General features: G+C 37.0%; 1 long non-coding RNA gene across 1 annotated transcript; it reads right to left on the bottom strand.

Moving 5' to 3' along the window:
• Positions 1-1,251: 1,251 nt before the first annotated feature.
• On the bottom strand, positions 1,252-21,808 carry LOC147577540 (uncharacterized). The gene is made up of 3 exons (XR_015255856.1): positions 21,709-21,808; positions 2,460-2,495; positions 1,252-2,086 (listed from the first exon to the last, which is right to left on the bottom strand). It is a non-coding gene; the product is annotated as an uncharacterized LOC147577540 (long non-coding RNA).
• Between the last annotated feature and the right edge of the window lie 612 nt (positions 21,809-22,420).

Raw genomic sequence — 22,420 nt, 5'->3', positions numbered from 1 at the left:
TGTAGATAATCATATCAATTACAAACAATTGCAAGTTTGTTTTGTTTGTATTAACCATGTTCCATTTACTTGTGAGATCTGCTAGTTCCAATACAATGTTGAATTTAAATGGTGAGAACAAGCACGCTCATCTCATACCTAATATCATGGAGAAGATTTTTAAAGTCTCACCATTAAATTTTTGTTTTCTGTAGTCTTTTATTTTATTGTTTTTATTTTTTTCATGTTTATTTACTTTTGAGAGAGAGACTGAGCGTGAGCAGGGGAGTGGCAGAGAGAGGAGGAGACACAGAATCTGAAACAGGCTCCAGGCTCTGAGCTGTCAGCGCAGAACCTGACGTGAGGCTCCAACTAATGAACCGTGAGATCATGACCTGAGCTGAACTCGGACACTTAACCGACTGAGCCACCCAGGCCCCCCTGTAGTCTTTTAATAAATAGCCTGTAGACCTATAGAGCTATCAAAATTTAGCACAGGAATCAAAAATTACTCTAGATGATATAAGGAGGAAGAAACTTCAAAAACACTTGAAGTGTCATTGGAAGAACTGGAGAAGGGAGATTTGGGGAGGCCGATGCTAAAATTTTGTTTCAAGTTCACCTACCATAGGTGTCATCAGAGGTCAGTAAATTTGCAGCTGGTGCTGTCACTGTTGCCATTGCCACAGCTGCTTTACCACAGATTTGGTACCACAAATCTGGTACCAAAAAGGGAGAATCGTGAGTAAGGAATCAATAAATCCTGTTGGCTCTTGCTTGTCTACTATCTCTTCCAAAGGAAGACGGTCTCTGCTTTTGTGTCAGTCAGGGTCTAGCAAAAAGCACAGTAGTTACCTGAAGAGATACAACTGAACATCAATATTTTAAAGCTAAGTCTAAGGTTGTTAACAATGTCACGTGAAAGGGGAAAAAAAACCCACTAAAATCATAAAATATAGAAATAGTAACTTCAGGAAGCAGTGACCACTCCCGGGTCAAGATGAACAAAGACGGGGTTGGAATTACTAAAATTTAAAAGCTCTATGGGGCGCCTGGGTGGCGCAGTCGGTTAAGCGTCTGACTTCAGCCAGGTCACAATCTCGCGGTCCGTGAGTTCGAGCCCCGCGTCAGGCTCTGGGCTGATGGCTCAGAGCCTGGAGCCTGTTTCCGATTCTGTGTCTCCCTCTCTCTCTGCCCCTCCCCCATTCATGCTCTGTCTCTCTCTGTCCCAAAAATAAATAAATGTTGAAAAAAAAATTAAAAAAAAAAAAATAAAAGCTCTAAGGAAGAGATTTGTAGAAGTGAAACTCAGACATCTGAAGAGATGGAGATAGTGGGCTGGTGCCTGGTTTCTTGGCAGAGTAATGAGGCTATTTCTGGAAGTTGTGGAAATAAAATCCCAACCAGATTCAACTGTAGCTAATGAAAGGAAATACCTCTGCTGGGTGTAGTAACAGTGCCAGTGTGCCTGTGTAGGAAGGAGTTAATACAGCAGCTCTGATGTTGCCCTTTGAAGAACTTGCTTGTAAGGGTGGCATATGGAAACTTGACTTTGGAATTTTCCCTGTTACTAAATCATAAGACTGTTTTGCATGCCTTGGGCACTAAACCCTGCTGTACCAGCTTATCGAAATTGTGCAAACAATGTGATTCATAGTAAATACCTGCTTTTCTTCTGGGAGTCTGGAACTTTGGAAATCATGGCTTGTTGTGTAGGGAAAAAGTGCCAATGTGACCAGCCCCCAATGAAAATCCTGGACTCAGAGTGACATCAGCATCATGGCAGGAGAAGACATTTCTTCTTTTTGGTCCTCATTTCAACAGCAAGAATTCAGCATCCATCCACAGTCACAGTCCCTTTGTGGGAGCCATGGAATCCAGCATCATGTGCCAAGGAACATGGGCAGGAGTTGTGCCCAACTGTGCATTGGCCCACAGGCAGACAAACATTGTGGATATCCTAGTTGTGGACTCTGCAGTGATTTATGAACAGTTCTTGCCCTTCAGCTGTTGTCCAGGAACTCCTGGAAAACTGTCTTAGAAAATCACCCATGGACAAGGGGGCCTTTGTGGAAGTCCAGGTTTCCTGAGAAGTTCCAGCACATTGCTGGAGCAAAAGCAAAACAAACAAACAAACAAACAAAAGTATGTCTGGATACATAGGAGAGGGCAAGAGAAATAGTTCTACTTTACCTAAATTTCCCATTCCCCAGGGTGACACATCTCAGAGCCAAGAGAGATTTTCTTGGCCCATGATTTGTCCCACAGGGGAAAGGGAGAGCATGTGAAAGAATATCCTGCTTACCCAAGATGTTGCCAAAGGCGCTCATTTCTGTCTTGTCCATTAGACATTACCGAATCCTGAGCTACATGACTAGAGGGTGGAAAAAGGTTGGGAGAACAACGGATAGGACTCTTGGGGGGGCATAAAAGGATATGGATCCTACTAATTGCATTATGGACTCCATCAAAGAGCCTACCTATGAGCCACTGGGAACACCTCATCCATGAATCTCCTGAAATTAGTAACATGAAAAAATATGAAGATGTACAACACACTGGTAATGGTACATATAAAGTCAAACTTAGAACATTCTAATACTGTAATATGGTGGAATGTTAAACACTAAACTCTAATACAAAGGTTAAAGAGTAAGAGTATTAAAAATAACTACAAGTACAACAATTTGTTAAAAAGTACACAGTATGAAAAGAGGTAAATTGTGGTATAAAAAACATAAAAAGATGGAGTAAACGTGTAAAGTTTTTGTATGCAATGCAAGTTAAGTTGTTACCAGCACATAATAGACTGCTATATTTATAAGATGTTTTATGTAAGCCTCAGGGAAACCACAAAGCAAAAACCTGTAATAGATTCACAAAAGGTAAAGGGAAGGGAATCAAAGCATACAACTGCAGAAAATCTACAAAGGAGGGCAGCAAGAGAGGAAGAAAGGAACAAGGGAACTATAAAATATCCAGAAAACGATTAATAAGATGTCATTAGTAAGTCCTCACCTATCAATAATTTGCTAAATACAAACGGATTGGATTATTCAATCATAAGACATAAAGTGGCTGGATGCACTTTAAAAAAAAATACCTGACCGTATGCTACCCACAAAAGGGAGCTTTAAGGACACACATAAGAATGGCATAGGGGGATCAATTCATCAAGAGGATGTAATGATCATAAATATATATGTGTCCAACATTGGAGTACCATCATATATTCAAAAAATACCAAGAGCTATGAAGGGAGAAGTATACAATAATATAACAGTAGAGGACGTCAATACCCCAATTTCAACAATGGGTACGTCATTAAGACAAGAAAAATAAGGGGCGCCTGGGTGGCGCAGTCGGTTGAGCGTCCGACTTCAGCCAGGTCACGATCTCGCAGTCCGTGAGTTCGAGCCCCGCGTCAGGCTCCGGGCTGATGGCTCGGAGCCTGGAGCCTGTTTCCAATTCTGTGTCTCCCTCTCTCTCTGCCCCTCCCCCGTTCATGCTCTGTCTCTCTCTGTCCCAAAAATAAATAAACGTTGAAAAGAAAGAAAAGAAAAAGAAAAGAAAAAAAAAAAAAAAAAGACAAGAAAAATAAGTAAATATTGCACTTGAACCATACTTCAGACTAAATGGACCTTAACAAACATATACAGAACATTTCATTCACTAGCAGCAGAATACACATTTTCTCAAGTGCACACAGAACGTTCTCCAGAATAGATCATATCCTGAGGTACTGTTCATTTTTCTTTAATATTTTTGTCTCTGTTCTTCAAAGTGGGTAATTTATACTGATTTATTTTCAGGTTCACTATTTCTTTCTTCTGCCATGTCTAATTTTTCTATCAAGCCAATCTAGGAAAGTTTTTAATAACCATAATTTTTTTAGAATTTCTGTATAGATTATCTGTTTATTCATTGATATTTTCCTTTAATTATTTAACCATGTTTATTATTTTTGAACATATTTATAACAGCTACCTTATAATCCTTGCCTGTTAATCCAATATCTGAGACCACTCAGAGTCTGTTTATTGACTGACTCCTTTTCCTGAGTATAAATTCATACATTCTTGGGGTTTTTTTGTATATAGATGAATTTGGGGTTAAAACGTGCAAATTACAGATAATACATTGCAGCAACTCTAGAGTCATTATATTCTTCCAAAGATGGGAGTTTTCTTTTATTTCTGGTGGTGCTTAGTTGCTGGGAATCAATCTACAAATTTTTTTCCACCCCCCAATTTTTCATGATATACAGCTGTGTATCTATCTACCTTATGTCTTCCCACTGCTGCTTTTTCAGCCTACCCCCCTGTTGCTCAGACATTAGAATCACCATTCTGTTGTTTTCTTATTTCTAGGGGTTTTCCTCATTTTCATCTGTTTTGCAAGTTTTGCCTTAACTTAATTTTGACACTTGAGGATTTTTGCAACCCAGGCTATGCATGGTTAGACAATGCATTCGGTAAAGACAAGCATCAGACTCACAAATCTGGATCCACACCATTTTATCTTCAGACAGTGGATCTCTCTCTAGTTTCTCCTGACTTTTCCACAACCATCCCTCTGCTTTTCAAATACGTGAATAGTTTTGCCAAAGATTTGGCATCTAGTGCTCTGAATTGGGTACCACTTCTTCCTACGTGTTCCCATTACTCGCTTCGTCTGCTTGCTCCCTTAATTAAGAACCATGGAACTTTAGGGATGCCTCGGTGGCTCAGTTGGTTAAGCTTCCAACTTCGGCTCAGGTCATGATCTCACAGTTTGTGAGTTCGAGCCCCGCCTTGACAGCTCTGCTGACAGCCCGGAGCCTGGAAACTGCTTCGGGTTCTGTGTCTCCCTCTCTCTCTGCCCCTCCCCTGTTCATGTTCTTTCTCTCTCAAAAATAAATAATGAAACATTTCAAAAAATTAAAAAAAAAGAAAAGAACCATGGAATTTTATACCTGGAAAGTATCTTAGAAAAAGTATAATCGCCTCATTTTAGAAGCACCAGAGGAAGCCTCAGAAGGTGAGATGAGTGACCCTGGGCCACAGAACCAGTTAGCGGCTTGGTTTCCTGATTTAGTTGTGATAACTACTGTGATGCCTGTACCAGAGGCACTGGATGGTTCCAATGCAGTTGGAGAGTGCCAAATAAATGAAAGATACCATCCCAACCTGAGGTATGCCCATACTGGGTTTTTTTCAGAGAGATAATATGTGCATAGTAAAGTGAATTGTGAGCAATTACAAAAGCAACTTAGCTTTTAGCGTAGAATAATATAAAACTAACTAAATATAGACGGGAGAGTTTTAGGGCTACAAGCTCAGGCAAACCTAATGTGTATCACTTGGCCTTAAAACCCTAGCAAAGGGGAAATTTTTAATACATCAGAAATCCATGTAGTATTACTGTATTTCTTCAGACTACGAATGCACAGTGCCAGTAGATGCATCATTTCTGTGGCACTGGTAAGTGTCAGAAGGGCTTTTGAAATTTTGACAAGTTAAATTTTTTTAAGTGCTTGGCTTTCTGTGGCTCTCTCTGTTATGAATCCTCTATGAATCTCCTGTGATAGAGCATCGGATCACATTTCTTGGTGTGTAAGATATAAGAACTAATTTTTAGGAAACTTTAGCTTCTTCTTCATCCTTGTATCTTTGGGCCTATTAATAGGAAAGACATAATTTTTTTTCTAGAAGATTCTAATGTATTATGAAAGCTCTTACTTGTGTATGAACAACAGAAATTTTTTTCTGCTTATTTGTTCCATGTAGCCTACTTTTTATGATGAAATGACATAGGCATAGAGTTCAAGTGTGCTACTGAAAAAAACGGAATTGATGAGTTAAACAAGGAAGAGAATAAGTAAAAAAAATACTATGTAATTTTACGTAAATGTTTAGTGTTTATTAATTTGAAGCATATACTATAATTTTAAGACTAAATTTACATGCAACGCCAGTTGTTACTTTTACAGATATGATCCATTTAGTTTTTGCTTAAAATCTTTGGATGGCTTATAATATGAACGAGTTTAAATTAATTACCATATCATAAAAACAATGCTTTTCAAACTCCAGGAGCAATTAAATTTGTGTTATTGAATCAAATCGTTTATTTGAATAAGAATCTTTATAGATTAAGAATTTAATTTTCCAACCCTTTTGCAAAATTCTTCAGCTAGATGGCAGGAAGGCAGCATTGTTACTTTGTCAAGTGGTCCAAAAAAATCTTTTGACTCACAGAAATGAAACTACCCTACCATCCTCTCCATCCAAAAAGAAGGGAAGCATTTTAAAGCTAGAAGAAGTAATGCTTTGGGACTGAGAGACTCATTGAACCAAAAGCCTTCTCTGAAGTGTCATTTTTAAACAGGCAGAGAGTTGTGGAGATATTTATAGAGTGGGTCTTCAAATGGTCACAAACTTATTTAGGCAAACGCTTGCTGAGATTAGTATTTATTGCCTGGGAAATAAAGTGACTACAAGATAGTTGCATGGTTCTAAGTGGAGAAGCTTGCCTATAATCTGGTCCAGAAATCAGCAAAGAGGGGTTTGTTGATAGCGGTTCAGCTTGAGTGTTACCTGTTAGGATCAAAAGACGAATATTATGCTCAAAAGTAATTTAAGGGAACTTTATTTTGTGTTTGACAGTTAATCGTTAAATTGAAAACAAGATCAGGGAAAAGGAAATATTTTAGGCAGATCCAAGAACCTACATTTGATACAATCTTCCCCCAAAGAGCCATAATTGCTATGCCTATTGGCTTGGCTATGGCCATTGATTTGGGAATATGTTCCTTGAATTTCCACATTTCAAAGCAGATCTTACTTTCTGAAAGTGCAGAAAGCTAATTATATCAGGCAACTTAAGAAGCCAAAAAAGGGCTCATTAAGATACTAAATCCAATATCTTATACACGGACTGCCCTACTTTCTTACTATGACAGTGGGTTTGTGGTTTTAACCATCTTCCCTCTATATATTACATGGAATACTGTGTAGATATATGCAAATATTAATGTGGGAAGTAGATTAGTTTATAGTACTGACTAAGAACTTGAAGATCTGGGACACAAAACAGGGACATTTTCATGAAGCATAAAGTGAGCTAAGGAAAACCAAGTCTAGGTGACATATGTGGCCTGGGTGGTAAGTATTCCTGGAAGAGAGAGTAGAAAGGGAAGATAGTAAAGATGAATGGTGTAGTGTTTCTCCTTGGGTTTGTAGAAAGGGATATTTGGATAAAGGTAGGTCACCTTAAAAATGCATGTTGAGGGGCACCTGGGTGGCTCAGTCAGTTAAGCTGAGGTTAACTTCAGCTCAGGTTATGATCTTACAATTTGTGAGTCTGAGCCCTGCGTTGGGCTCTGAGTGCTGGCAGCTCAGAACCTGGGGCCTGCTTTACATCTGTGTCTCCCTCTCTCTCTGCCCCTACTCCACTCATGCTCATGCTCTGTTTCTCTTTCAAAACTACATAAACTGAAAAAAAATTTTTTTTAAAGAAAAGTCATGTTGATATCACTCAATGGAAGTTAAGAATCTGACTGAGAAAACATATATATATATATGATGTAAGTACATATATTATTTATTATATATTATATATGTACTTATATAAGTAAAGATAAATAATATATATCTATCTATATCATGTAAGTAATAATAAATCATATATATATGATATATATATATATGAGATAATTTTTTTATTGTGAATGACTAAAAATGTCACTTGGAAATAAAGGGCACGTACAGAAACGGGTTGAGAACACAATGGTTGGAAAAGGAGGGGCTATAAATACAGCAATCTACACATTACATATCTCAGAGGAACAAACTCCTGCACACACAGGTTTTATAATACCAGATGGTCTATTTGTTTACAGTATTAAAAAAAAATCTAGAATTAGCTACAGGGGTATGTATATCATATATATATACATACACAGATTGATTAGTGTGAAAACGATATATATTACCTTTTAAAAAATTCTTACCCACTCTGTGTTACAGATAAATTAATTTCATTCTTTTTGTAGACATTAACATTTCATTTTGGTAGCATTATATATATATATATATATATATATATATATATATAGTTGGTATTATATAGATATATTCTATCTTGAAGAGTAAATGCTTAATACATAAATATGTAACACCTTTTTTTTTGCAAGTCAAACTGACAAAAATCCGTATTTCTAAACCCACAGATTTTTGTGGTGGACCATATTTCTTACATTAATTTCACAGGTAGTAGTTTTTTTACCTGAAGTTCAAATAACATACTACTCATGTCAGTTTAGAGATCAATAGTGTGAACTTCTGATACAGAAGAACTATAGAAATAACAAGTGCAGCTTCTGTTTTTAAAATGGCCTCTGTGCATCATACCGCTAGTCCCAAATGGAGACCAAGAAAGCAAGGTCATTTTAAATCTCTACGTACATCTTGCTTTCCTGGCTTAACACTAATCATTCACAGTGTCCTGCATATCGGAAGGGAGAGGATGAAGGATATAGAAGAACGCACTTTGAAAACATGTACTCAATGTTGCATATCCAAAAGCCCCCAGGCGATTAAACAATCAGGAAGCCCTACATCATTTGCATTTTAATGGATAAAAATAAGAGTTGAAACATTTCTTTACACTTAAACTACCGTGAAAAATCTTGTGTAGTTAATAGGACTGAAGTGGTGGGAGGCGGAGGAAGAAACAGAGACTCTATGAAATTTAAGGAAAATTCATTTCCTTTACCGAACTGGAGCGGGGCTGATTAAGTCAAAGTGCCTGACTCTGCTAGAGACACATTTTCCTAATGAAAAGTACTGTAACTTCAGACCTTTCACATTTTCCATGAATAGATGTCATTACTCATTATCACATTTATCATTACTTGTAAAACAATGAGGTGGCAGCAGGGGGAAAAGGACTAAAATAGAGTTGAAAAAAATTCAGTACTGGCTTCGGTAGTTTAAGTGAAGGCTTTTGTGAAAAAGCAAAAACAACCTTCATGCTTACTCCATCATACCTTTGAAAAAGTGATATGATGTAGGGGGCCAATTTTAGGAAAAGAAGAGTGACCACGGCTACTCTCTTCTCTAAATATGAATTAGAAATGATAAAGAACTTGACTGGTCTAATTCTGAAATAGATAATGAGTTGTTTAAGTGATAATTACGGAATCTCTTTATTTTTGGAAACCCATTAACAGGTATCTCTTTAGTCTTAGAAAAAAAAACCTTTATGAATATTGAATTGTGCTATCCCATATACAAATTTCTTTCAAATTATGGAATCTGACTAATTTCACAGGAACTCCTTGGTATTAATTAGCTTTATGATTTAATCAACTAAAGACATCATTTATTAATTTCAATTTGAAAAGCCAGGAAAAAAAAGTATCACCTTATTATCTTTAGTCAAAGTTCTTTAAACGTTCATATGCATTAGACATTGAAAAAAAAAAAAAAAAAAAAGGTGCCCGCAAGCCTTGTGAGTTTCTCCAATTCAAAGAACAGGATTTATCAATGGGTAGCTGCAGCAGGTCTTAGAGTAAACTCTTACTGCCAAACTAGAGAATACAAAGGGTTTGACTAGTTTTGTAATGAAGACACAATGGCCATTTGTTGAATTTTTAGTCTAGTAGGTAGGAAGAGGGAAGTAAACCCTACATTATTGTCAAGTTCAAGCAACTCCTCATTCCCAATAAATAAATCTTGACCATGTTCTTCAAATACCAAGCTGTAGGGGCGCCTGGGTGGCGCAGTCGGTTAAGCGTCCGACTTCAGCCAGGTCACGATCTCGCGGTCCGTGGGTTCGAGCCCCGCGTCGGGCTCTGGGCTGATGGCTCAGAGCCTGGAGCCTGTTTCCGATTCTGTGTCTCCCTCTCTCTCTGACCCTCCCCCGTTCATGCTCTGTCTCTCTCTGTCCCAAAAATAAATAAACGTTGAAAAAAAAAAATTAAAAAAAAAACAAATACCAAGCTGTAGTGAAATGATGAAGAGGCCCTTAAGTATACCATCTTGAATAATGAAGAAAAGTAGGAGGCTTTATATATAGATGAAAAATCCCATAGCTGGCTGGGTGCCAGAAGTTCTAGCAAGACCCCATTCAGAACACGTAGAGATTTTCAGATGTGATTCTTATATGTTACTTGCCACTAGCTCCTCAAGATTATGAATTGTACTTGAGGTATTAGAGAAGTCGAGGATGAATTGTACTCATAAACAGAAAACATATTATAAATCAGTAGATCCATTTTCCACTTAGGATATTGGATACCCTGAACTCAAAGACTTGATATGTGTAAAATAGGCAAATAAAGGTTGTGCAAATATTGTGGAAATGTTATTGCTTGCTTCCATTGACAGATTTATTATTAGAAATAACCATATTCGCAATGTAGGACATTTCTATATCATGAAATCTGGTTTCAGAAATGTGTTCTTTCTGACTTCCTGAAGTTTTTGATGTCTACATTCTCTTTCCTACTCTAATTTATCTGCCACTAACCAATTTTCAATCCAAATATGATAAATGAAATTTTCTGCTTGTATTTTCCAAGTATTCAATTATTCAGAAGAATGAATGGAGATGGGAAGTTAAAGTTTTTAGCAATCATTCTTAATAGAAAAAGACTGATTGCATTCTTTTGTGACAATCCTGAGCATTATTTGAGTTAAAGCTACACAAGTTAGGGGCTGTTGTTTTTCTTTGTACTCATGCTATCCACACAATCAAGTTAGAAGACCTTGTGTCACAATTAGGGCGTTACCAGAAGGTGGGGTAATGATGCAGATCATCTTTCTCTTCCCAGTTTCCTAACACAAAGTCAGGTGACCATCAAAAAATGGCAGGTGTCTTGATTGCTTATCAGACTCCAACTCTGGGAAATCTTACACCCTTGAGGCTATGGATTCATAAATTTTGAAACAATAGTATTTACTATAGTGGCATTGTCTTTAATGTCCATTTTCCCTCAAAATATGGAAGTGTTGGCCAAGGAGCAAAAATTGCCTTAGTCATTCTAAAGCCATTTTTTTTCTCCTTTTTAAAGTATTTATTTATTTATTTATTTAGAAAGATTGAGAGAGAGAGAGAGAGAAAGAGAGAGAGAGACAATCCCAAGCAGGCTCTGCAGCACTAGTGCAGAGTCCGTTGTGGGGCTCAAACTCACGAACCGCAAGATCATGACCCGAGCCAAAGTTGGATACTTAACCAACTGAACCACCAGGATGCCCCAGTCTAAGGCCATCTCTGCATGTCAAATAGAAAGAAACTTATATCTGCATTCTTTAGCAAGAAAATTCAATTGGAAAAAAAAATACCAGTCCTATGTACACACTAATTTTTTAGGGAAAAATACTACAATAATAAACTTCAATAACCTCCCTGCAAATCAAAATTAACCCAAAACTACTAAAAGAAAGGTTAAAAAATAGTGGAATCTGCTTATGTTTGCATGGTTTATTGTTTTTTTCAAACATCTGGCACATTTTCTGGCAGAGTACAGGTACTTAATGATTCATTCATTTAACAAGTATCCGCTGAGGGTCATCTATGATCCAGGACCTGTGTAAAGTTAGTGAAATGCACTTTTATGTAAGAGCAGTCATGGTTTATTCCTTCATGGAGCTTATAGTCTAGTGGAAGAAACAGATGGATAAAATATTCATACCAATAAATTTATATGAAATATAACTCTGTGTAAAATTATAATGTGTTAAGCACTATAGATGGGATGGTTTATAATGCTTATAATGTTTATAGAAAGTGTAAAATAGAGAAGTTTAACCTAGTTGGAGGACATTGGAAAGGTTTTTTTGAGGAAGCAGGTATAAGTGGAAGAAGGGGTCCCTTAATTATGGTTGCATTCTAATGAAATTGATGCAGATTGAAGGAGAAGTTTAAATATATGAGAAAGGAGAGGACAATTTTATTAATATAAAAGGTACAAAGTTAGACTGGTAACTATCTGGATATTTTGAGTTCGAGGTGTCTGGAATACTCGACATGGAGGAATTGGAGAGGTAGGTCTGTAGCTTAGCAGAAAAGCCTCAACAGTAGAAACTAATTTAGAGAATCTTTAATATATGAATTATAGTTAAAAGACTTTGGAATTGCCTCAGGAATAATGACTTATATGACTTTCCGAATATGTTCCCTCTCCAACTTTTATCTACATCCTAACCCCTGGAATCTGTGACTATTAGCTAAATGCAAAAGAGATTTTGTAGATGTGATTAAATTAGGATACTTTAAGATTAAGATAAAACTAAGATAATCCTGGGTTATCTGGTGAGCCTGATATAATGCTCCTTATAAGACAGACTCAGGAGGAATCAAAGTCAAGAGAAAGCAATGTGATTATTGAAACGGAGGTTGAAGTATTGCTCTTTGAAGATGGAGGAAAGAACAACAAGGTAAGAAACAGGTGGCCACTAGAAACTGGAAAAGGAAAGGAAACTGATTCTTCCCTCAGAAAATCCAGAAGACACCAGCCTTTCTAACACCTTGACTTTAGCCCAGTGAAACTGGTTTTGGACTTCTGGCCTCCATTAACCATAAAGGAATAAATTTATGTTTTAAGTTTGTGATCATTTTCTTATAGCAACAAAAGGAAACTAATAGATATGGAGAAGGAAGAAGAGGGCAGAAGATGAAATCTGAGGCAAGACTCCTCACTAGGAATAATGGGAGGAGAATGTTCTAGTGCAGAAGACCCCAGGAAGCAAAACCAAGGAAAGGTGGACTCACGGAAACCAAGAGAGCAAACATTTCTAGGAGAATGGAGTTGTTGGTAAGAGGTGATTAGAATCATAGACTCACCTAATCATAAGTGATTAAGATCTGTACTGGATAGGGAAGGACGGTAGAGTGAGAGGGGATGATAAGCTGGAGAAAGGTAGAGGCTGGACGTGGAAGACTAAGAACAGTGGGAGACTGGATGGATAGGGTTGTTGTGATCGGAGTAGAATACTGGAATTGAAGATCGTGGAGGCAAGTGTTGATTCAGCTTCGAAATGCAGAGAGGACTGAAGATGAGCTGATCCACAGGTGTACTGACCTTCAGAATAATGGTGGGTCTTAGAGCTTGAAGAAAGACTGGCCATTAAGTGCCTGATTTACCGAATTTGTGTTCTCACTGAATCATTGTGTTCTCGTCGCTGCACTGAGTGCAGCAATCACAAGGAATTTTCTTCTGCTTTTAAACGATATATTCATACTTTTTTTTGAGATGGAATCTTATCTTTTCATTTTGGTTATATGTGGATGGCTGAGTTCTAATACTTAATTTCCCTTAAAAATTAAAGTACCCAACACTGCACTGCATTTTCTGGATCCATCCTTTTTTGTTTTCCCAAGCTAGAGTCTAAAAGCTGAATATTTCATGTTCTGGTCAATTTTCTATAGCCCGATGGTTGGGAGGAGGGAAGGTGGTCATGCACATGGGATAGCTCAGATGAAGTGTCATGGAATCTTTATTAGAACTCAGGGCTCTACTCTCTCCTCTGCCCTCTGCCCTGGCATTGTTCTAGAGTAACTCTACCTAGTGGAAGATACTGTAGGTCAAGATCCTTTCACTGTGTAACCCTGGAGCTTTTACTTCTATCAGAGGTGCCCTGTAGTTCCTTTCTCCTGCCTTCATCCACTTTTCTCCTGGAGCACGTTCCACTAGTGTTCAATCCAAAGAAAAAGATTGAATTTTCTTGACACCATTTATATGGCATTTTTCTTCCCCTTCCGGAAACCTTTCTTTGTAGTTAGTTTATTAGATTGCATTATGTTATTTTCTTGTTCTTGTTTGTGGCTGTGGGTGAACATTTTTTGATTGGGTTTTATTTATTTATTTTTTTGTTTTGTTTTTCTCACTTTGTTAAATTCCATGGGACAGAAATTAAATGATGCAGTTGTAATCTACCACCTTCCCCTGGATGCTTATAAACAACGTTTCTCTGGTTACGTATATTTATTATTTAGAAAAGGAAGTCAATCCACCAAAATTATATTTCAGATGCAGGACTAATTATTTTTATGAAGCTGAATTTATTATAGATACAGCTAGAACTAACTTGTGTTTTTAATTTCCTTAAAGTGCTTTGATTGTGTAGTGATTGGAGCAGTAAAAAACAAATATAAATAAGTACTTGCACCTGACAAATAATTTATAAATATTTTACATGTACTGTGACCATATTTATTTATGTACAGATAATACATAGTCGGACTATCTCTACAAATAAAAATGCTGACCACACAAAGTTGTAATTCATAGGTATTACATGTCTCTTCTCTCTCGGGTTATATTCCTCTGCATCCTTTCCCGTAATTATTTCCTTAACTCATGGCTGTCAGTTCTACTTTAAGACAAAAGCCAAGAAAATGTAGTTTTTGAGTTTGTGCCAGTAAGTTTTTCTGCCTTGGAGAAAATAATATTTCTAACTATATATTACGGTTTTTATCATTCTGATGTTCTAAGTTAGAAACAATTGCCTGTTCTTGCTGAACTTTACATAAGCATATGTGAAGTGAGAAGCTAAGAAGAGAGACTATAATCACAATATTGCATAAAAAAATAAAGGCCAATGGAGCACCTGGGTGGCTCAGTCAGTTAAGAATCTGACTTTGGCTCAGGTCATGATCTCACGGTTTGTGGGTTCGAGCCCCGTGTCCAGCTGTGTGCTGATAGCTCAGAGCCTGGAGTCAGCTTCAGATTCTGTCTCCCTTTCTCTCTGCACCTCCCCTGCTTGTGCTCTGTCTCTGTCTCCCTCAAAAATAAATAATAAAACATTTTTTAAAATTAAAAGAAAAATGCCAAGGGGCGCCTGGGTGGTTAAGCCTCCAGCTCTTGGTTTCAGCTTAGGTGAAACCTAAGGATCTTGAGGTTTGTGAGTTTGAACCCCGCATCAGGCTCCATGCTGACAGTGAGGAGCCTATTTGGGATTCTCTTTCTTTCCCTCTCATGCTCTCTCTCTCTCTCTCTCTCTCTCTCTCAAAATAAATAAATACACTAAGAAGAAATGCCAAGTGAGTTAATTCAGATGCTAGCACTGTATGTACAGTCCCTATTTAATTCAACTCAGGATTGCCATTTAATCCTCTTTTAGTTGATACACCCTTGATATGAATGGGTGTTCCAACATTTGAGGGAGACACAAAAGAGTATATCTCATAGGGTCAGAATGAGACAAAAATATGTACAAGTCATACACACACCTACACACACATAGTGAATTGAAATAAAAGTGGTCAGGTGACTGTGATACTGGCAATGACTGGTAGCTTTGTGACTGTCATCCTGCCCTGCTTGCTCTCTCTAGCACAAAACTGTTTCTATGTATACTAGGGGCACCTGGGGGGCTCAGTCAGTTAAGCGGCTGATTCTTGATTTCGGCTCAGGTCATGATCTCAACGTTCACGGGATTGAGCCCTGCATCAGGCTCTGCACCTGCTTGGGATTCTCATTCTCTCTCTGTCTCTGCCCCTCCGCCATGCTCACTCTCTCTCTCAAAATAAAAAAATAAACTTTACAAAAAAAAAAAAAAAAACCCTGCTTCAATGATGCTACCATCTCATCGGTTATATATAAAGGAATGCCTACTACAAATGTCTTTCATTTATTTTTGTTGTTCCAAGAAGCAAAAGACTGGCAGGAAGCCTGGATTTGTTTCATTAACATTATGTCAAGTCCCACCAATAAACAAAAACTGACAGTATGCGTGAACCATAAAAAAGATCCTAATGTTATTCTGCCCTTTGATGGTTGGGGTCTATAATTATTAATAAAAAAAAAATCAAGAAAACGCAATAACTTCTAAACATTACCTTTCAATCTAGGAGAAGTTGCTAATGAGATACCACTGAAGACTCAATGGGTGATTCCAGATGCATGTTACTTTAAGACGATTTTTTTTAGTGTCTATTCAAGAGGGGAAAGTCATCTGAGTTTAGTTTACTTTTAGAATCCCAAGGTGGGGTCCTGCTTCCTTCGTTTTCTTGAGACAGTCCCTATTGTGCTTGCATATACCACGAATACTAGGTAAGGGTATGCATAAAGAGATGCAATTTGTAAAGATTTGTACCATTTCATTGTGGAGGATTGCTAACCCTGGTCAAAATACATTAGTTCCAGTGCTCAAGTCCTACCAGATCTGGCAGCATTAGTAATGTATGAGGCATGTTTTTATGTGACTCTTCTGTATCTCAGGAGTGGCTGGAATACACTTTGACATGATAACATATGTCAGCTAGTACCTCTGTAATCTCTCTGAAATATTTTTGTATGCTCAAGTTACTTATGTAATGTTTTGTAAGATAGAGCTGTTGTAAAGATGTTACAGATGTTTACAGATGTAAAGATGTTGGGCGCTGTATGTTGTCGCTGGAGAGTTGATTTGAGCTTTCAGTAACCTCTGCCTTATAAAGCTACAGAGAAGTAAATTTTGAAGTGTCGGCCCTCTCCTCTCTGCCCCCACTACCATAAACCTGCACATATCTCATTATACTGTGACTGACATAATCTCCAATTTTCTCCAGGTTAATTCTGAATAACTGAGTGGTAAATTTATGTAATTGAAGTAGGTAAAATAATTAAGTGTTGTTTCATGGCCAACTTTGCAGTCCATTGGGGCAAAAATTAAAATGGCTGACTCACAAAGAAAGGAAGGGAACAACTAATGTGGTCCTATTTATTAATTGAGCAACTACTTCTATAATTGGATAGGTGTCTCATTAAATAGCCAATGAAATCACCTTAGGCATCATCTTACTCCTAAATGGGATGTAGACATTGACTACTAGACAAGGAAATTATTTTGTATTTTGTTTAGTGAGTTTGTGGTCAGTAACATTTCTTACCACTTCAGTGAAAGTTTATTTATTTATCTTAGCTGAAGATGCAGGTTGTCCATAATTAGATTTATTGGCTTTAATTTTCTTCTTTTGGAGAAACATCTGGGTGGTTCAGTTGGTTAAGCGTCTGAGTTTTGATTTCTGTTCAGGTCACAATCAGGGTTCGTGAGATCTAGCCTCACGTCGGGTCAGCACTGACAGTATCGAGCCTGATTGGGATTCTCTCCCTTCCTCTCTCTCTGTCCCTCCCCCACACACTCTCTCTCAAAGTAAATAAATAAATTAAAAAAAAAAAAAAACTTTACTTTTTTTTTTTTTTTTTTTTTTTTTTTTTGTAAAGCTTCTGGTCCTTTGCAAACTCTTACAAAAATTTGAAGGAAAAGGAATCCTTCCAAACTCATTTTATGAGGTCAGCACTATTCTGCTACCAAAACCAGACAAGGACAATAAAAAATATATATAGGCCAATGTCTTTGATGAATATAGATGTATAAATCTTCAAAAATATTAGAAAACTGAATTCAACAATCCATTCAAAGGATGATACACCATGATCAAGTGGGATTTATTCCAGAGATGCAAAGATGGTTCAACATCTACAGATAATTTAATGTGATACATCACATTAATGAAAAGAAAGATAAAAACCATATAATCATCTCAAGAGATGTAGAAGAAGTGGTTGACAAAATTCAACATCCATTTATGATAAAACCACTCAAAATGTGAGGATAGAGGAAAAACTCCTCAACATCACACAGGTCACATATGACAAACCCACAGAAAACCCACACTCAACAGTGGAAAGCTGAAACCTTTTCCTTTAAGATCAGGAACAATAGAAGGATGCCCAGTTTCACCACTTTTATTCAACCTAGTACTAGAAGTGCTGGCTGTGGTAATTAGGCAAGAAAAAGAAATAAAAGTCATCTGCATAGGACAGAAAGAAGTAAAACTATCACTATTTGCAAATGACATAATGATATAGACAATCCTAAAGACTTTACCCAAAAACTCTTAGAATTAATAAATAAATTCAGTAAAGCTGTAGGATAAAAAATTGATATATAGAAATTGATTGTATTTTTATATACTACTGATGAACTATCAGAAAGAGAAATTAAGAAAATAATCTCATTTACAATGGCATGAAAAAGAATAAAATGCCTAGGAATAAATTTAACCAAGGAGGTAAAATAGCTCTACACTGAAAACTGTAAGGGATTGGTTAAAGAAATTGAAGAAGATACAAATAAATTGAAAGATATTTTCTGCTCATGGATTGGAAGATTAAAATTTTTTAAAATGTCCATACTATCCAAAGCAATCTATAAATTCGGTGCAATCCTTATCAAAATTCCAATGACATTTTTCACAGAACTATAACAAATAATTTTAAAATTTGTATGGAACCACTAAAGACCCTGAATAGCCAAAGCAATTTGGAGAAGGAAGAACAAAGCTGGAAGTATTACCTTCCCTGATTTCAAACTATACTATAAAGTTATAGTAATCAAACAATAGGGTATTGGCAGACAACAGACATATAGATCAATGGAACAGAGTAGAGAGCCCAGAAATAAGTGCATGTATATAAGGACAATAATTTACCACAAGGAGTCAAGAGTATACAATGGGGAAAGGATAATCTGTTCAATAAAAGGTGCTGGGAAAACTGGATGCAGTCACATAAAGAAAACTAAAATTGGACCCTTATCTTATACCATATATAAAAATCAACTCAAAATGGATTAAAGACTTGAAAGTAAGACCTAAAACCACAAAACTCCTAGAAGAAAACATAGGAACTTAGCTCCTTGACATAGCTCTTGGCAATATGTTTTTTTTTTTGGCTCTAATTCTACAGGCAATGGCAACAAAAGCAAAAATAAACACACGAGGCTACGTCAAACTAAAAAGCTCCTGCACAGTGAAGGAAACCATCAACAAAATAAAAAGGTAATCTGAATGTGAGAAGATATTTTCAAATCATATATCCAATAAAGGGCTGATATCCAAAAGATATAGAGCTGATATACCTCAATAGCAAATGAACAGACAATCCGATCAAAAAATGGGCAGAGGATCTGAATAGATATTTTTCCAAAGAAGATCTATAAGTGGCCAACAGGCATGTGAAAAAGATGCTCAATATTACTAATTAGCAGGGAAATGCAAATCAAAATCTCAATGAGATATCATCTCAAACCTGTCAGAATGGCTAGTATCATAAAGACAAGAAATAACTGGGGCACCTGGGTGGCTCAATCAGTTAAGCATCAGACTTCATTTCAGGTCATGATCTCACAGTTTGTGGGTTTGAGCCCCACATTGGGCTCTGTGCTGACAGCTCAGAGCCTGGAGACTGCTTTGGATTCTCTGTCTCCCTCTTTTTCTGCCCCTCCCCTGCTTGTGCTCTGTCTCTTTCTCTCAAAAATAAATAAACATCAAAAAAAAAAACTTAAAGACAGGAAAAAACAAGCATTGGTGAGGATATGGAGAAAAAGGGACTCCTTAAGCACTGTTGGTGAGAATGTAAACTGGTGCAGCCACAGTGGAAAACAGTATGGAGATTCCTCAACAAAATTAAATATGGAACTCGCATATGATCCAGCAATCCCACCTCTGAATATTTATCTGAAAAAAATAAAGATATTACTTTTAAAAGACTTATGCCTCCCTATGTTTATTGCAGCATTCCTTACAACAGTCAAGACATGGAAACAACCTGAGTGTTGACAGATGAATAGATAAGAGATGTGGTATAGACCCACAATGGGGCACTACTCAGCCATAAAGAAGAGGAAAATCTTGCCATTTGTGACAACATGGATGAATATTGAGGGTATAACGCTAAGTGAAATAAGTCAGACAGAGAAAGATGAATACCGTATGAATCCACTTATGGATGGAATTTAAAAAACAAAACAAAACAAAATTCCTAAGTACGAAAGACAAAAGGGTGGTTATCAGAGAAGAAGGGAATTGAGAGTAGGCAAGAACAGGTAAAAGATGTCAATTGTACAGTAAGGGATGGTAACTAGACTTCCTGTGGTCTGTCTCTTTGTAGTGTATGAAAATATCAAATTATTATGTTGTATACCTGAAGCTAATATAACTTCATATACCCATTTTACCTAAGTTTAAAAAAAAAAGTTCCTGAATTGGACTAAAAGTGGCTCCGAGTGTCCTGAGCCATTTAAAATAACTTACATATTTAGAAAAGGATCATTGCTGTGGCAATCACAGTAAGCATGAGAGTTTTGAAACACAACAGTTTTTATTGCTCTGGGCTTATCTTTGCTAATTCAAGTAAAAAGACTAATATTTCCTGAAAAAGAAATACAGATGGGAATTTAGTGCCTAGGAGAGTGGGGGGACAGGCAACATCCCTTTGAGCGGCAGAGCTAGGATGTCTGAAACTTCCACATCGGAGTTCCTTTAATCCCCTTCAGGCCCGACCTGAACACACAGTCCTTGGCTCTTTGCAAGAATGCAGACTGTTGACTTTCACCAAACCCTGGCCAATTACTATCAAGAGAAATGTCCCCAAACCAGTTATTTAAACCTAACCAAAGTGATTTTGGAATTTAGATTTTTTCACATAATTATTCAAAATCTTCAGACAGATTATAATACCATGGATAAATGCCAGTCATTGTTATCAACGTTATGTTAAAAAGTCTGAATGTGTTGGAGAAGCATGATAAAGTGTTCACAGGTAAAATATTTGAATGATTCAAATTTGCTTTCAGCATGTGTGATAGGGAGGGTAGATGAAGCAATATTGGCAAGATGTTGACACCTGGGGCTCATGGAACCTTTCTCTCTACTTTTGATTACGTTTCAAAGTTTCCATAATAAAAAAGTGAGGAAGCCGGAGTATGATGTTATGATATGGATAACAGCACCTTTGGGTTCTAGGCACAATATAAACACTAACTAATGGAAAATCTCAGAAGAGATACATTCTGTAGTTATATTGTGCTCTTATATTAAACAAATAAAGTTATCAAGTAAAATGCCTTTCTTAGTGTAATAGAGGTAGGTTGAGGGTGCTCTCCTTTTCACCGTTAGTCAGCACTTACTGAACATGCCAGGTCAAATAATGGGTCCTAATCATGCGAGTAGGAATAAGGCATATCGCAGCCCATGGAGGAAACCAGTAACGTAGACAGATAATCATAAAACAATGTCATTAAAAAATGGGAGGGGAGGCCATAGCATGTTTTTTTTAAGGTGTTGTGAACCACATGAATGATAGCAGGATGAATAAAACTAGCACATACTGCTGAAGGAAAAATAAATGGTTGAGGGTTGCTAGAGTTTATTCAAGGTAGGAGAAATGAGAGAGATGGAGAGGCAGGCAGCGAACAACCTACAGGTGGTAGAGAGAGAGCCACTGAAAGGTTATAATGTAGGGCATGTGGGGTGGAGGGTAGGTTTGAGCAGACAACATTGGAAACAGGGAAGACAGAAAGGCATCTGTGGTAGTCCACCAGGCAAGAGACAAAGAGAACTCGAACTGGACCCAGACTTTGTGGGGGAAGGATAGTAAGAAAGGGTAAGGGGGGTTCAGCCCAGGGTAGTATTACAGAAATAAAACCCTATAAATGCTTTCCTTTCCCTACTTCTCTTCTCTCATCCTTGTTAAATCTTTTCCCATACCCCTTTTCTTTCCTTGGCCTCTTCCACCTTCTCCTTTCTGTCATTTTTGTCAAGTCTTGTGCAAAGCTTAAATATTTAAAAATTTGTTTTGTATAGCTCATATACATACATCTGGAACAGAACTAGAAATACCAAATTATGTAACTAAAAAAAAAAAAGTTTCCTTTTCTGCCTTCCTCGCTTCTCAGCTACTTCTCAACTTCTTACCTCGATGGAGACGGTCGTTGTTCCTTCGAAGGTTCTTGTGTAGTTGCTTCAGAGGCATATCATGCACTTATAACCATATATACATACTTGTAAAGATTTTTCAAAATAACTTGTGTGGGAAGATTTTGTGTGTACATACTTGACATGTTAATTAGCATGCGAGTTGCACTGGATTAAAATCTTACTAATTAATTTGATGGGTCATTTGATTACATAGAGCCTTCATTTGATTACATGCTGGCCTTCTTTTGCATAAAAAAAATGAGCTCACCAAGGATACTCACATGAATAATCTTCTTTGGAAGATGAAAAGGGTTAAATTAAACTATCTGAACCTTTCCCTTTCTAGTGGATACGAATATTAACCTAATGTCTATGTGGAATCTTGATTAACTTTCAAAAACATCAACAAACCGTTTTTTTGCCTATGAAGAGATTTGCTTATGTAACAACATATTATCTTGCTAAAAATTCTCTATCTTAACTGTCAAATAAGTGAGATCACAATTAATCGGTTTTAATTTTTTCTTTTTAAGTCAAAGAGAAAACCTTTGACGTTTCTTCAGTGGTAGGTTGTGGCTTTTCCATGTAGTAAACATTGCAGTTTCTGTTTTCACCTTGGGTGCACTGCAGTGAAACCCTTCCTGTAATAGTTCCTGGAAGAGCAGAATATATGAGCCTTTCATAAATAAATATTAGTACATTAGTCTTC

Source organism: Puma concolor, chromosome C2, assembly GCF_028749965.1.
Source record: "Puma concolor isolate L17-30 chromosome C2, mPumCon1.1.hap2, whole genome shotgun sequence".
NCBI lineage: Eukaryota > Metazoa > Chordata > Mammalia > Carnivora > Felidae > Puma > Puma concolor.
The sequence above is the reverse complement of the archived record's forward strand: the minus strand, read 5'-3'. Positions and strand labels throughout refer to the sequence as shown.